Below are 15,504 nucleotides of genomic sequence, written 5' to 3'. Positions count from 1 at the left end.
ATTTGATTTTGTTTAAATTCTTTGGATTTTAACCCAAGTTGCCATGTAACGTTTGCTCTAAGTGGATCCTTATTCTTTTGTGAAGTTAATTATTCAACTTTTAATTCAGACATTCGTTTCATTTGTTTTATTCTGATCTGCTTCCAATTATTCTTCCAAACACCAAAAGTTATAGAAAACATTATCTTTTAATATGGTTATCAATTAATCAAAATTGTATTGTAATTTTGTTTCAAAATGAAGTTAATATACAATGATTTGTAAAAAAAAATAATAGTAAAACATAAATAATGAAAATTATTACATATTTCATCTTTAAATTAAAATATATAATTGAATTTTATTAAACTAGTTTTTACTGTAAATGATGAATAAACTAATTTTGTACCAATTAGATCGATAATAATAAAGTGTACATTAAAAGTTGGAAAATTAAAGAACATTGAAGATAATAATGTGCTCTAGAGAAATAAACAACAGGAAGAAACACCAAAAGAAAAACGATAACTACAGGTATATGGAGGGGGATTGACGCCATAATTATATGCGTGTATTTCCCAATCTTCCTTGATGCATTATTGTAAATGGCTGCTTGCAAGTGCTACTTTCATAATTCTATCAATGTATATTGTAATTTCATTGATGCAAATTGGACGTGGCAGTTTGCAAGTGCTACTTTCCTTCTGCATGATTGTAAATGACTGCATGCAAGTTCTATATCATGAATATTTTATTTTTCATTGATGCAAGCTGTAAATGGTTGCTTGCAAGTTTTTCGATCTACTTTCCTTCTGCGTCATTGTATCTTGCGATTTGCCAACTATTGAATTGATTCTGTTTGTCGTATGATAAACGCTTCGTCAGTTATTACAAGTTTCGTATATTATCTTTATAAACTTTACATCATTCAAACTGCTGTTTTCATACAGATTTTGCCTTGCAACAATGTAAATACCAAGTTTTATCAGTATCGTCTTTATTGTCCAGCTCGAGCCGCCATCTGTTGTAATAATGGCATACTAGAGATTAGCATGGCATTATGACAACAGACGGCGCTCTAAATCTCTAAAGATTTTCCTTTACCAGAAACAATGAATGCTCCCATGGAGCTTTACGACATTCATTTTGTGTCGATAACTCTTTCAGTCCCTTTTTTAAGGTGTACGTTAGCAACAAAGTTTTAATTGCCTCTAAAACCATATGCTTTTTTGATGATCTAAGTGATTTATAGCACCTTACGAAAGCAAAAACGCATACAGTACAGCAAGGTGGTCCATCTTTTTCAACTCCAGTTTTAACGCACTTAAGTATTTACCTTCCCCGTTTAAGAAATCTACTTCTTAGTGATATCTCTCATTACTTTGGAAACATTAGTTATTTTAGTAAGGATCAGAAACGACAATGATATATTCCCTCGAACTCTTCTTAACGAACCCTGGTTGTAAGGATTGTATTGTACGTCACCCATTTTGACGCACCTCACAGACGTCTATCTTTTCTTGTGATACTCTTGTACATAAGCTCCCGGGAAAATAAAATATTTCAGAGCAACATCAATAGCACATAAAAAAAAAGTTTATAGCTAAAATGACATTAAAAAAATAAGCATTTCTTAAAGGTGTTCTTATTCTTATCACGATCTTCATTTTGGGACATATTTGTTTGCAACAAAAACCGAAATATCAAACTGTGGAAAATCATGATCGTATCATGATAAAAATGTTTACTTGTGATTAGAAGGATTAGATTTAGTGTACAATTGTTTTCTAATACGTAATTTGCATTGTTAATGTACAGAACCTCAACCTTTGAATGTATTTATATAAAAAAATAAAACAACCCAAAAACCAGCTTTAAAACTGGTTTGCATTCTTGAAAACTTTTGTCTCTAAAAGTGGAAATAATCAGAGACAAAAGATATTACAAGAGATTTTACTTTTATCGATTATAATTCTTGCCATTATCAAACCAATTAAAATTAATAATTTGGTTCAAGAATTTTAAAAATAAAAATATAGCACCCTTGGGTTTTAATTATTCGGCTGCTCTTTTTCACATTAAAGATTTTAAGAAAAGTTTTAAAGACTTTTTGAAATATGAATGTAGTGACGCATGATTCAGACTTGTTAATTGTGCTGCTTTTTGCAATATGAAAGTAGTTTAGTGAACTATCTATGATCAAATAAAGAGCGAGAAAGAAAGAGAGAGAGAGAGAGAATGCACCAAAACTGCACATTTCATTAAGTCATTGTAATTGTGTACATGTATCCTGGGTTGATGAGTGTGTTTTGGGACAGTCTTCAACAAGTATCAACAAATGAATAAACTCTACTGATCTTACTCAATAATTATACAGGGTAGAATTTTACAGATCACTGTCTTTTTATTTGGTTTTATTCTATTTAATTGCCTACATGTATCCTGGGTAGTTGAAGGTGTTTTGGGACAGCCTTTTGTTGTTTTAGGGTCTTTCTTTTGGTGATAAATATCAATATGAGGGGGGGGGACTATCATGATCTTACTCAATAATTATACAATGCAGGATTTTACTGATCACTGTCCTTTTTAAGGTTTGATTCAGTTTAATGGTATATATGTATCCTGGGTAGTTGAGAGTGTTTTCGGACATTCTTGAGCTAGCCCCTTTCCTTTCAGGGTGACAGAAAAATTAAACTGTTGGATGTCTAATTCATGCATAAGTTGTTGGAAATAATCAAACAGAAAATTTGCTGGACAGACTTGGGGAGGCAGACAAGTGTTATAAACATTGCCTAAACATTTAGAACAGTTTCTGTTTTAATATTCTTCAAAGGAATAGACTATGGAAATCTTGAGGACGCACACATTATGGTCAACAAGTATTGGGTGCTTGACTTGGTATTAGGTAAAGAACCGACATTCTCCCATTTTTCTGTTAAATGGTTTGTCAAATGGTCAAATGCAGGAATAGGTTGCAGATGTGCCTTATATATCTTCTGATTGGGATTTCGTACCATTTGACAAGTGTGTCAAGATCTATGGTACTTATAAACATCACTTTTAATTTTCGACAAATAAAAAAAATGATTCAGGATCTTGTGATAAGTCTTACTGACGCCAAAATGACCAGCTGAAGGAGTTTTATGGGCTTGACTATGCATGTCCTATCTATATGACTTCGAAACAACAATTTGATAGCTCACTGACCACTCATCAGCAGCAAGTATATCAGGTGTCTCCATTTTCTCATAATGACCCCATTTTTCACAAATTAATAAACTGATACTTGTGTGGCTTTAATTTCTAAAACCCAGTCTTGTGTCTTCTCTGAGGAATAATAGTACTTGGGGTCCTGTAACTCACATTAAAATGACTTGCATGCTTATAAAGTAGCTGTTACTTTCTGATCAGATATCTTACAACTGCAGTCAGAAATTGGCTAGTGGTTTCATTCATTCTGTGAAGAAACTAACTTATGAATCTCTCTCTCTCTGCTGAGTGTTTAAGACATTTAAATTATGGAATTTACCTTATCCATTGTTCCAAGACACATACATTAGGGATAAGAGGCCAAATTTACAATTTCATCTCAGGTTCATAAATATAATAGTTTTGTGAAGGTCAAATTATCAGAAATAACAAATTAGCAAATAAAATATATTCCTTTTCATGTTTTTCTGCTCATAGCAAGTGCAAACTTCTTTTTTTGCCCACATAATAAATTCATCAAAAAGTGAGCATTTTCGTACAGTATATATATATATATATATATATATATATATATATATATATATATATATATATATATATATATATATACTGAATACAGATCCAGTAATGAAATGTTTTTGGGGACTATTTCTTGACACAGACACTAGGGAATATAACCTAACTGTTCTTGAGTCATTATTTACAAATGTATGTGGTAAACAAAAGGTAATGTGTCTTGGCCAATCCAGAATTTACAGTTTTAATTTCTCAGAATTTGCAATGATGAGTGTATGTCCAATCCAAAAGCCAAATTGTGTGAAAAGCTTGTCTTCATTCATGTTTTATTCATGTGAAAGTGAAAAACAAAAGGGATTTGCAAATAAATCTATAAGAACAATGTAACAAGACAATCCAGGTATTTGTTCCTTATAATTGTCTATCTGTATGATAATTTTTGTTTCAGACTAATTCATCTAACAATATTGTTTTTATGAATGCCGGTTTAAATTAAACATTTTTTCTCTTATATTTCCTATGGAAAGTTAAACATAGGACTGTATATTGTTTTTATACATTTATTTTGATTTATTGCATAGTTGTATTGTGCTGATATTTTCTGTGTCATGACAATATTAGCTTATATTTTAAACAGGATAAAATAATGATAAAATCACAGACAAATGAAGATGTTTTGTGGGGTGGTGGGAGTGATGGACGCTACAACAGCCTGAGCTGTGACTCGCCTTAAAAACTTTACAAGTTTTTTAGCAAATTATGTTGTGTGTGTGTGTCTTATTCTTCTAACAGAAAACAATCGCATCGTGTAAAAATTTGTATTAATCTTTTTAACTACTACATCAATTTCATATCCAGATGTATCAAGCACTTTTAGTACTGTACTGTAGCAGTAATAATACAAACAAATTGAGCTGGTTACTGTTAGCGATAGCAATGTTATTTATATTCAATATATTATATTTATATAATTGCTACCAAAGGAGTCTGATGTTTTATCAGTGAGGTACCATGCAATCAGTCATTTTATCTGTACTATAAATATCGCTTCATGTATGGATGAATACAGTTTTAAATAATAAAAATATGTAGTTTCCAGTTTGATATCTGTCGAAATAAAGTATCTCATAATTGTATGGGAGTGTTCTTTATGTTTACATATAGAAAATATATTTCATACTCTTAGAATTTCTTTTCTTATATAATGAAATAAGTTCATATTTTTGTAGCATATATGCTTTGCATGTGATGTCCTTGTTTCAAGTCATTTGCCTTTTGCTGTTGTATTGGAATTGGAGATTTAGAATGAAATTGGAGATATGACATACTTGTCACAGACAACTAGTGACAATACTTGCTGGCTAATGCATAATCATCCATGGCATACATATATAAGAATTCTGTATAATTTGACCATTAACCTTACTTTATATATATATATATATATATATATATATATATATATATATATATATATATATATATATATATATATATATAATTAAACTGCCACTTTAAAATGCATATTAACAGAAAATTTAATTGCATATGGTTGGGAGAATAAACAGAATCCTCTTCTCTGTAATGTACTCTCTCTCTCTCTCTCTCTCGTGAATAAAGAAATGAAAGTATGCCCACGAGGTGCAATTATCTGCACTTTGCTCAAACCTTATGAGGTCTTTACTGCTACAAAAAGCAGAATTTGCACTGCACTCTAAAATAATAAATATTCTATAAACTGATAACATTGTGAATCTTGCTTGTAAGCGGCTACACTATTCTGCCACCGTTCGGCATTGGTAAATTAAACATACAAGATGTTCAAATAAAATGGGGTGGGAAGGGTTAGCGGAAATATAACGTTGTGTAGATACATCTAATTGCATACAATTTGATACATTTAATTTATTTTGTGCTATTTGCAGGCCACCTCTCTTCCGAATGTTAATACTCGGAGACATCAGCTGCTGTAATTTAATTCGAATTATATTTTAATTAAGACGCCACCTGAATCCATAAAAGAAAGTAATCTTTGTTCTTCAGCAAGCAATGGAATCATTACTGACATCCACAATGAAAGTTTAAATAATATTACTTTACCATCAGCAACAGCGTTTGGTCGCCAAATAGCATCATTATCGTTACCCTTTCTTACAAGTACAACTGTATGTTTGCTCCAAAGATAACTTTTCTAATATCTCTACAGAATCCAAAAATATGTGATAACGGAGTTGCACATGAAAATCTTCTATGACCATCTTTCAACATTAATTTACGTATAGCAAATCCTGGGTTATAATTTTCATTGCTTCCATGAACCACCGGCCACACTTCAGCGTCGGCGTTGTCGGCAATGTTTCTTGGTCATCTCATAGCATACGGCCTGGGATCAGGATGATCAGTGCTATCTTTAGCGAACATCATTGATGGTCCAGCCGATCTCGTATAATCATCTGAATATATTGTTAAACCTATTATCGCTGTAGCAATATCAAATTTTTTTTGAATTCTTTCAATGTTTTTTCCGTCAATCATATGCTACAAATTAGGTTTTATTTTAGCGGGATTTTGGAAATAAGCAAAAAAAAATAATGAGCCCCAATTTGAGTAATGTTGACAGGTACGGAATACTCGAATGTTCCATTATTTGGATAATTTGTGGAAAAGTGTGTAGCTCCTTTAGTTGGATCTTTTGGTCTCCCAGGTTCTCTTCCATGGAGAGCATCGGTGGCGGCTCTTCTAGCATTTTTATACTCAGTGCTGTTGTCCGCTTTAGCTTTCTTCCATGCTACATGATGACCCGAAATATCTAGTGTCTCGTATTGGTGCCGATTGCCGCATGTTTGTGTTTGGTACACAACATCATATATGGTATTAGGATACTCAGAGTGATTCTTGCGATTAACCACTGTCCATGCAACGGCAAGCTGTCCTTCTTCGCTTTCGCCTCTCGCTTCGCCGAACACAATTCTTGCCACCAGGTTAATTTCGTCCTGAGAAGAAAAAAATCAGCATTCAAAAGTCTGCAATACGATCATTGTACATATCAGTGACATTGTGAGTACAACTAACAAATTTTTAAAGCAAATATATAAGTATCATGCAGTAGTTAACTATCGTAGATCAACGAAACCCCTGACACGTTCCAATACAAATGGATCGCCGATCAATATTATCGGTGGCAAAGGTTTGAGACATCACGTGATTTACAATGGCACTGGTAGCTAGTCGATACTAAATATATATCGATTATCGGTGAAGTTGTGTCAATATATAATAGAATTTAAATCGTTTTCCGCCAAATACATAAAAGGATTCCAAGGAGTATAAAGGTACTTGCGTAGATAATGCACACTCCTGCTCTTGATGATCCTTACATGACATTGCAGGAGCTTGATTACAAAGAAACTCAAAACAGTTTTAGAAGACAACAAAAAAAAAACAACAACTTATGCTTAATTTTCACGCACACGTGTTATTACCCTACTAGAAAAATAAAAACGGCTAGATGCCATCTTTTTGCATCTACGGCAGATTCGAGCATAATTTTCCACCAAACGAAAGCTTCATTCAATTATTTTTTAAATGTATCCATACATTGCACTTAGTAATAGTTTTAATATTTTTGAACGCACGTTAGTAAAGTGAAAAATATTACTACAAGTATTTCAAACAGTTTAGCAGTGGTTTGTCAAGTCAGGTCAAGCTCCGTGGATGAGACAGAATGTTCTAATTCTAATTTCAACGCAAGATGAAGATTTTCGTGGCGGTAAAATGTCTTAAAAAAACATCGTTTACAAATGTTTTGTGTAAATAACTTTTTGACACGTATCTCGCTCGATTAACAGATTATTCTGGTAACAGTACCTGCACTATACAAGTCACATTACTTGGGTTTAAATTAATCATGTCACACTAATATGTTTGCAATAAAACCCCAATGACGCCCTTATAATAAATTTCACTATTCTTCCAATCTAAAAAATAGTTTAGAAGGATGCAAATGATTTGTTAAAAAGCTATCCGACGGAAACCGTTCTTTGAAATGATAGAGATGTTAGGTTTAATGAACGTTCAAATATTCAGTTCAGAATTAAGAGGTGCCACCCATTAATTCAGTCAAAGAAGTCGCTCGTAATTCCGATATTTTCAGGAGTGCTCCAAAAGTAATGATGCGACACATTCGACACATTCCGTTAGTGACTAATAACAACAACATGCGCATGTGGCGCTCAAATTGATTCGGGAGGGAACGAAAGAGGCAGACCAGCTTTTAAAGCAGATCTGAGAAGAAAAAGCGTGCATTAAATAAAAGTAAGACTAGGGTGAATATTGGCTTTAGCTGGGGCACTGGATTAATTTGAATGGCGAACTTGGGCTAATAACAATCAGACATATCGTGGGGTTGACTTCCTATACCTACAACGGTGACGTCATCAAATCTTCTGTTCCAAATTTCGACTGAAATCGGTTGACCCACGGATGTCACCGATCAACATCGGATTAATTCGTACACGTGTGAACAAATTAAATGGTTTCTCAGCTCAGATCGAGGGAGAAATTGCATGGCTCAACATGTGATGAAATGTCGATATTATCTGGTTTTAATAGAACCCAACGATGTTTAGGTCCAATATCTTTCAAAAGTCAGTATTGTTCAGATGATTTTAAGACTTTTTGTACGTGAGGACGGCATTGGGGCTTTAATTGGAGACAAGTATTTTTTATTTTTAACTCAAATAGATCTTGTCGATATTTATTAAAGTCGTATACGACTCAGTACACAAGCACAATCTCGGTTTATGCAAAGCAATAAATCGTCCATGCAATATCTGTTACATACAATCGGATTCTACAATGTGAAACTTAACGTAAAAATTGTTGTTGATTTCACAAGTATTTCCCTACTGAAAAAGAATGAACAGTGTTATGTTAGTTGCAACAAATATGATGTTCCCCCAAAATCAAGAGACCGGAATATTCATATTCTCTGCTCACGTGTCTTACTGTACATGCTGAGCGGTCTATTGTACTAAAATTGGTAATTCGGTTTTCCAGAGTTTATCAATTAATGAATTTTGAGTTAAAATCTATAACCACTTTCTTCCTATCCTACAATGGGTTTGAGGCGAAATGAACGAAATCATAAAGTTTGATCTAATATTTTGCCTTTATGTACCACTAGCTACATTAAACTGCTTGTATTCTGGTTTCTAAAGCATCTTTGCAAATGACCACTGTACAACCAAAAAAAAATTTTTTCCAGTGTCCAAATGTCATACACAAAAGAACATAAGCAACTAGTAAGGGTTATTAGTAATACGAATTGGCTTAACGAGTGGGTGTGATAGTCAAGTTTAATACATATCGAGTTCAAAGTTATATAATATTAACTTAAAAAATGTCACTTAGATCTTCAGGTACAATAATATATCACAGCATTGAGATAGTATTGAACTATTGAGTTATTGCATTGCAACTTTCTTGTTTCATGAAGACTATTCAAGAAGGAACGAGCATTACATTTTTCATATACATAAGGCCCTGCGTAAAATGACGTGGCAAACATAACGATGCCAAGTAATGGGGGTTGCCATATTGGTCTTCTTCCGGCGAACCCGTTCCTTGACTTACGGTCATATTACAGGCATTCAACCCGATGGCTATGAAACTCTCCATACTGAAGGTACAGTTATGGTCGGTAACGGTAATAACAATGAGAACTGCGAACCATTTTTGAAATACATACATTTGATTCTTTACAATTTACTTCTGTTTATCACAAATTTCACATGTACTTCTGTAAGTATTAATCCGCCAAAGTTTATATCTCAGGTATCATCAGTCTTTCGTTCTTAATATCCATCTTATGACAAGGGAAAATACTTGCCGTTAACTACTTATTAAATAGACCTTTTATGTATGCATACATGGAATATATATATATATATATATATATATATATATATATATATATATATATATATATATATATATATATATATATATGTAATTTGACTGCAGGTAAGAGAATCATTATAGTTGTGTATCCGCTAGTTTGTGAGAATGCACTTCCCGCAAAACAAGAGTCAATAATATTATAAGATACAAATTTAAGTAAAGTTACAAACTCGTCAGGTAAGATATGTCAACAGTTGCATAGTTAACAAGATGGTAGTTCGTTCAGTTCTGGTGGCCGTCACGACTGTCACTAATCGTTAAGGTTAAACGAATCATAGCGCAACATGTTTAAGAACGGTGAATATGAGATGTATTTATGCATATATCCACGTGCTTTTCTTTATTGTATTGTACGGTGTCGAATGGGCCACGTATAGGAAAATAGTTATAAACTTTTATGTACAACTATGTATGTACATATTAGTGGTGATTTAATGACATTTTTATGTATTTGTGACAACTAATTATTTGTGTTGTTTTTTTGTATGACATTTGAACACGTCTGGATAAATGAGCTTTTATCGTTGTACATTGTAGTCATTTGCAGAGACATGTGCTTTAGAAACCAGGATACAACGAGGCAGGTTAATGTGGTCTGAATAAAGCAAAAATATTAGATGAAAGTCTAAGATTTCGTACATTCTGCCTCGAACCCATTCTAATACCAAGAAAGTGGTTAGAGATTTAAACTCAAAATTCATTTATTAAGTTTAGAAAAACCGAATTACCAATTGTGGAACAATAGATAGTTCTACATGTACAGAAAGACCCGTGATCAGAGAACATCAATATTCCCGACTATTGATTTTGGAGAACATCATAATGTTTTTGACTAAAATTATGTCCTTATTAATATTATTACCAAAATGAATCGAGAGTTATGTCATTGTCGTCATAAATGCTTCTTGTCGCCATTACAGGCCTTCTTACCTTTTTCAGGAATTACTCTTAATGTTGTTTAGGACTAACTAGAATCCATTTTATCAGCAAACAATTGTGTGCAGAAAAAAGAGTTCATGTTCAATTTCACCAAGTTTTATTCAAAATCCACTTCTCCTTGCCGCTAAATGGATTATTCATTAAAGTCAGTGGCATTTCATTTTCACCACATACAGACTTCATAATGATGTACACTGCATCAACGTCGGTGGACAAAAAGGCATGGAACTGTTTTTATTTTAAATTATTTTCTCACACACTCACTGCTAAATGGTGCATACTACTTAAGCGAAAACACGGGACAACACTATTACCAAAATTTGTATCCATTTCTTTACAATCAGCGTACCGTCCCCACCTACCTGTTTCAGTTTTAAACATTGTATTGTCACAACAGCAGGGATCGCGTTTGGCTTCACCAATGTCGCAAATTGTGATTTTTTCCTTATTGGTGACAAAATATACCATCTGGCGATCTTTCTGGCAACAACATTTTTGACTGTTAAAAATTGTATATACAATCTTGGGTTTGGAGTTAAGAAATTCAAAGGCACCATGACACTAAGCCGCAAACTTGCATTGGAATCTATTCTTTCATAAACAAATCCTTATTTATATCGACAAACCACCTTAAAACGGCATTGTTATATCATAATCCGTTTATGCAGATGTCTGGTCTTAGTACTGTGCTGTAATATAACCTAAACACTCATGCTACCTGACTAGCTACGATGTCGTAGCCTCAACTTGATTTGTTGTGGTTGAGGCTACGAACTGATCCCATATCATGTAATGGAGCAAACAAACATCACTAAAGTCAGAAAAACAAACAGTGTAGACATCTACTACATAAGGATAATCATGTTGTGAAAGACGTTTGGCTTATTTTGAATTTATTAAGCCTTTACACGATAAAGTAAATTGGCATGGTTACACTAACCTCACTGTGTCCGCCATGACAGATAAAGCGAGCCTCTCGCCTTGACCCCTTTTCTACGTAAGGCTTGCCAGACCATATTTGGATATTCTACGCTGTGTTATTAGCAATCAAGTGGCGAAAAATGGCTTTTTGGTTGAATTTCAAAGTTGCCGATAAACCGTATTTAGTTTTAATGCGCAGAATTTTTGACTCAAACCGCACCAAATTTTTACTATGATCTGTTTACGTTTTCAAATAAGGCCTCAATGTCCTTATATGGCACACAAACAAACGAGGCTGAGAACGGAAGTAACCATTATTTGAACTAATATGGCGGACAATCTAAACGAAAATATCGGACATAAAAGGTAAATGAGATTTTACGACTCTTTATACAATGATTTTGGATACTTCCGGATTAAATAAGAGGACTACTCAATTCACTGGATTATGTGCCATGAATGCTCAAATTGTTGATATTAGGCTAAAAGAGCGCCGGGTGTGAATCACACCCAGCCTGCTCAATTGAAACGTATATGCTCGTGTTAGTACCTGTCCACGAGGTAGGAGTAAGGGTACTAATATTAGTACGATTACCTGACTAGCTACAATCGATCACCTCTGAAATCGGGAACGGGAATGACTACAGTCCACCAGAATAATGTACCAGACAAAATAGTTTTTCTGGAACTTCAAAGAAATCTGATTACATTTGAAGCTTTGATCGTTCCACACACACACACACACACACACACACACACACATATATATATATATATATATATATATATATATATATATATATATATATATATATATATACTAAGCAAACGGAAAAAGATCGGTCTCCGTCAATGTTTTACAACTATTCGATTTTGCCACAGCAATAACAAATGGGCATTTGTTTGTTCCTTCAAAAGGCGCTTTTTGAGGCCCCTTTAATAACACATGAACCTTCATCAAAGCAAGCCGAAGAACTTTGATAACAGAAAGTGGGCAGCACACTTAAAAATAAGAGCACTGTTTCATTTTTTATAGTGATTGGAACATATTTACTGTGCCATGAAAGTTTCCCGTTTGCAACAAAAAAGTTCATGCTTACGATCGCTACCAACGGCGGTTTAAAAACCCAAATTAAAGTTCCAATATTTTGGAATAATAAATAATCTGGCCATCGAGTTAAATGAAGGTGGGACATCTCGCAAGAATGTGAAACTTTTTAATTTGTTCACGTTTTCATTTCCTCATCCCCTTAGTAGCCTCTGCATCATGATAGTTGTCTCTGGCTGACCAAAAATCTAGGCCAAGTACATGTACATGTAGCATATACACAACTATACAGTCATGTGCTACTAGGATAACAAATATCAGAGTGAATTGTTTCGGGAAACGTGTTTGTTGACAATGAAATATAGATCAAACGAGGACTACCATTTTTGATACATACGTTTTAGTTATGTTTTCTAACGGGATTTGACAGATACATGAATTTTCTGACATATGATCGAATGCATAGATCCGAAATGAGTATATAAGCCCCCCCCCCCCCCCCCGAGACTGTTACTTCGCATTAAAATGGCTGAATCAGCACAGAATACAGGACTCACGGTTCTAATTCCACTCCAATGGTAAACATATGGAAACACTATCATATTCAAAATTCAATAACTGAAAATTTATGGGCGATGATAATGACACCTATAATTCTTCATGCACATCTAACCTTGGTGCAAGCTTATGTGTGGAGAACACCATATGACCCGCGGCACTTTGTTTACATACATGTGCATGAAACACGTGTTATTGATTCTGCACCAAATGAATCAGGTGCTACTTTCAGTATTGAGTACTCCTGAGTCAAGCCTGTAAAAATGCTAAAATTACATCAGTAGAAATTTGTCAATATTTTGTTTACATTACATATAGGATAAGCTCTCAAAAGATATTTTTCCTAAAATTTTAATTTTCATTATTAACCAATTATGGACCACCAAACCTGTAAATACTCTATTATTTTGTTCACTCATTTCTAGACTGACTGGTTCACAGTTCTTCCGTATAATTAGTACCGTGTGTCCTATAGACACCATGTCAGATTTTCTCTCGCGTATTCCCGATAACATTTCACTTAAATACCTTCCTGATCAAGAGAAACTTTCCAGTAAAGTGTGGCAGTTTATTGGATTATATTATAATAGCATGAACCAATGATTTTTTTAATTAGAACTTTAACTCAATAAAAATTAGCACACATGTAATGCTATTTGAGAGAAACAGATAAAGTTTATTTTATGAAAAAATGTCAGAAAATATATTTTTCATGAATTTTTTGGCAACCAAAATCTACTCATTACTGTTTAAGAATTATTTATTTTTGAGCAAAAATGTGGTACCTACCTACCGATATTTTTTCTTTAGAGATATCAAAACCAAATTTGGCACATTCATAAAGATTATTTAGCTGTTTATAAAATGCTTTATTTTTTAAAAATTTGGACCACAAATAGATTTTTAAGCTTTTCTAATATGCTATATTATTTTTTCTTCCTGTAGGAGTTGTGTCCCTTGTTCATGCTCGTAAAAAATAATGCTATAATCATAACATAGTAAAATAGCTAGAACTTCTATGTGTATTTATATTTAAAATAACACATCATCTTATAAACAGCTAAATAATCTTATGAATGTGCCAAATTTGGTTTTGATATCTCTAAAGAGAAAAAAATCGTTAGGTAGGTACCACATTTTTGCTCAAAAATGAATAATTCTTAAACAGTAATGAGTAGATTTTGGTTGCCAAAAAATTCATGGAAAATACATTTTCTTACATTTTTTCATAAAATCAACTTTTATATGTTTCTCTCAAATAGCATTACATGTGTGCTAATTTTTCTGAGTTAACTTTCAAATAAAAATTCATTGGTTCATGCTACTGATTAGAACCACCATATAAAAATTATTTGATGCAGCAAGGTTTGATATTGCTATATGTTTGAAAATGAAATAATGGGCAATACAAGGATTTATTTGATCAATTTTACTTGACAAATACTGTTGTAAACAAGTGTCACAGAATAATTACAATTTGCACACTAATTATGATAATTATCTCATAAAATGTACAATGTTCAAATTTTGAATCTAATGAACAAATTTGAAAGCTTAAATTAAAGTTAATTATTAAAAAGATCTGTGTAAATTTATGGCTAGCATTTATTACAAGTATGATGGCTACACAAGTAGATGTCATCTACTCACTAATCCGGTCTGAGACATGCTGATTTTTGATAAAAACTAGTTGTGAATGGTTAATTACTAATATATCATATGTTAAACTCCGGCGATCGCCATCTTTGAAATAACAACTTCCGGTTTGCAGACACGACCCCACAATTGAAATCAAATTTAGTTCAACCACTTAACGTTAAATGCTCATATATTCATTGACGGTATGTATTGTTAATTGATTGTGCTTTAAAGCTGTGCTAAAATTAAAGCAGAGCAGAAGCTAGTACTATGTAAATAAACTTGCTGAAATTTTCCAAACAATTGGAATCCTCGAATTCAGATGGTGTTTAGAACGTAATGTGACTGCACCACGAGCTTAATGTTTATATTGGATGGTAATTTTAAACAACCATTGAAAATAAACGTAAGAAACGGCGTAATCGAACACCCGTTAGACCAGTCAACATGGACATGAAAGTGAGGCCGTTTTTTTTTTGGTATGGTAAGAGTTGTGTCCCTTGTTGGTTCATGCTAATTATATGCAAGGAATATGTTCAAATTGTTGATATTAGGCTAAAAGAGTGCCGGGTGTGGATCACACCCGGCTTGCTACATTAATACGTATACGTTCATGTTAGTACCCTGTCCACGAGGTAGGAGTAAGGGTACTAAAATTAGTACTACCGTGATACCATCTGTTTCGCCATGTTGCAAAATCATTACCGAATTGCGCATTATCAATAGCCCTTGTG

Source organism: Sinohyriopsis cumingii, unplaced genomic scaffold, assembly GCF_028554795.1.
Source record: "Sinohyriopsis cumingii isolate HCF-2022 unplaced genomic scaffold, ASM2855479v2 utg000349l, whole genome shotgun sequence".
NCBI classification, from domain to species: domain Eukaryota; kingdom Metazoa; phylum Mollusca; class Bivalvia; order Unionida; family Unionidae; genus Sinohyriopsis; species Sinohyriopsis cumingii.
The sequence above is the reverse complement of the archived record's forward strand: the minus strand, read 5'-3'. Positions refer to the sequence as shown.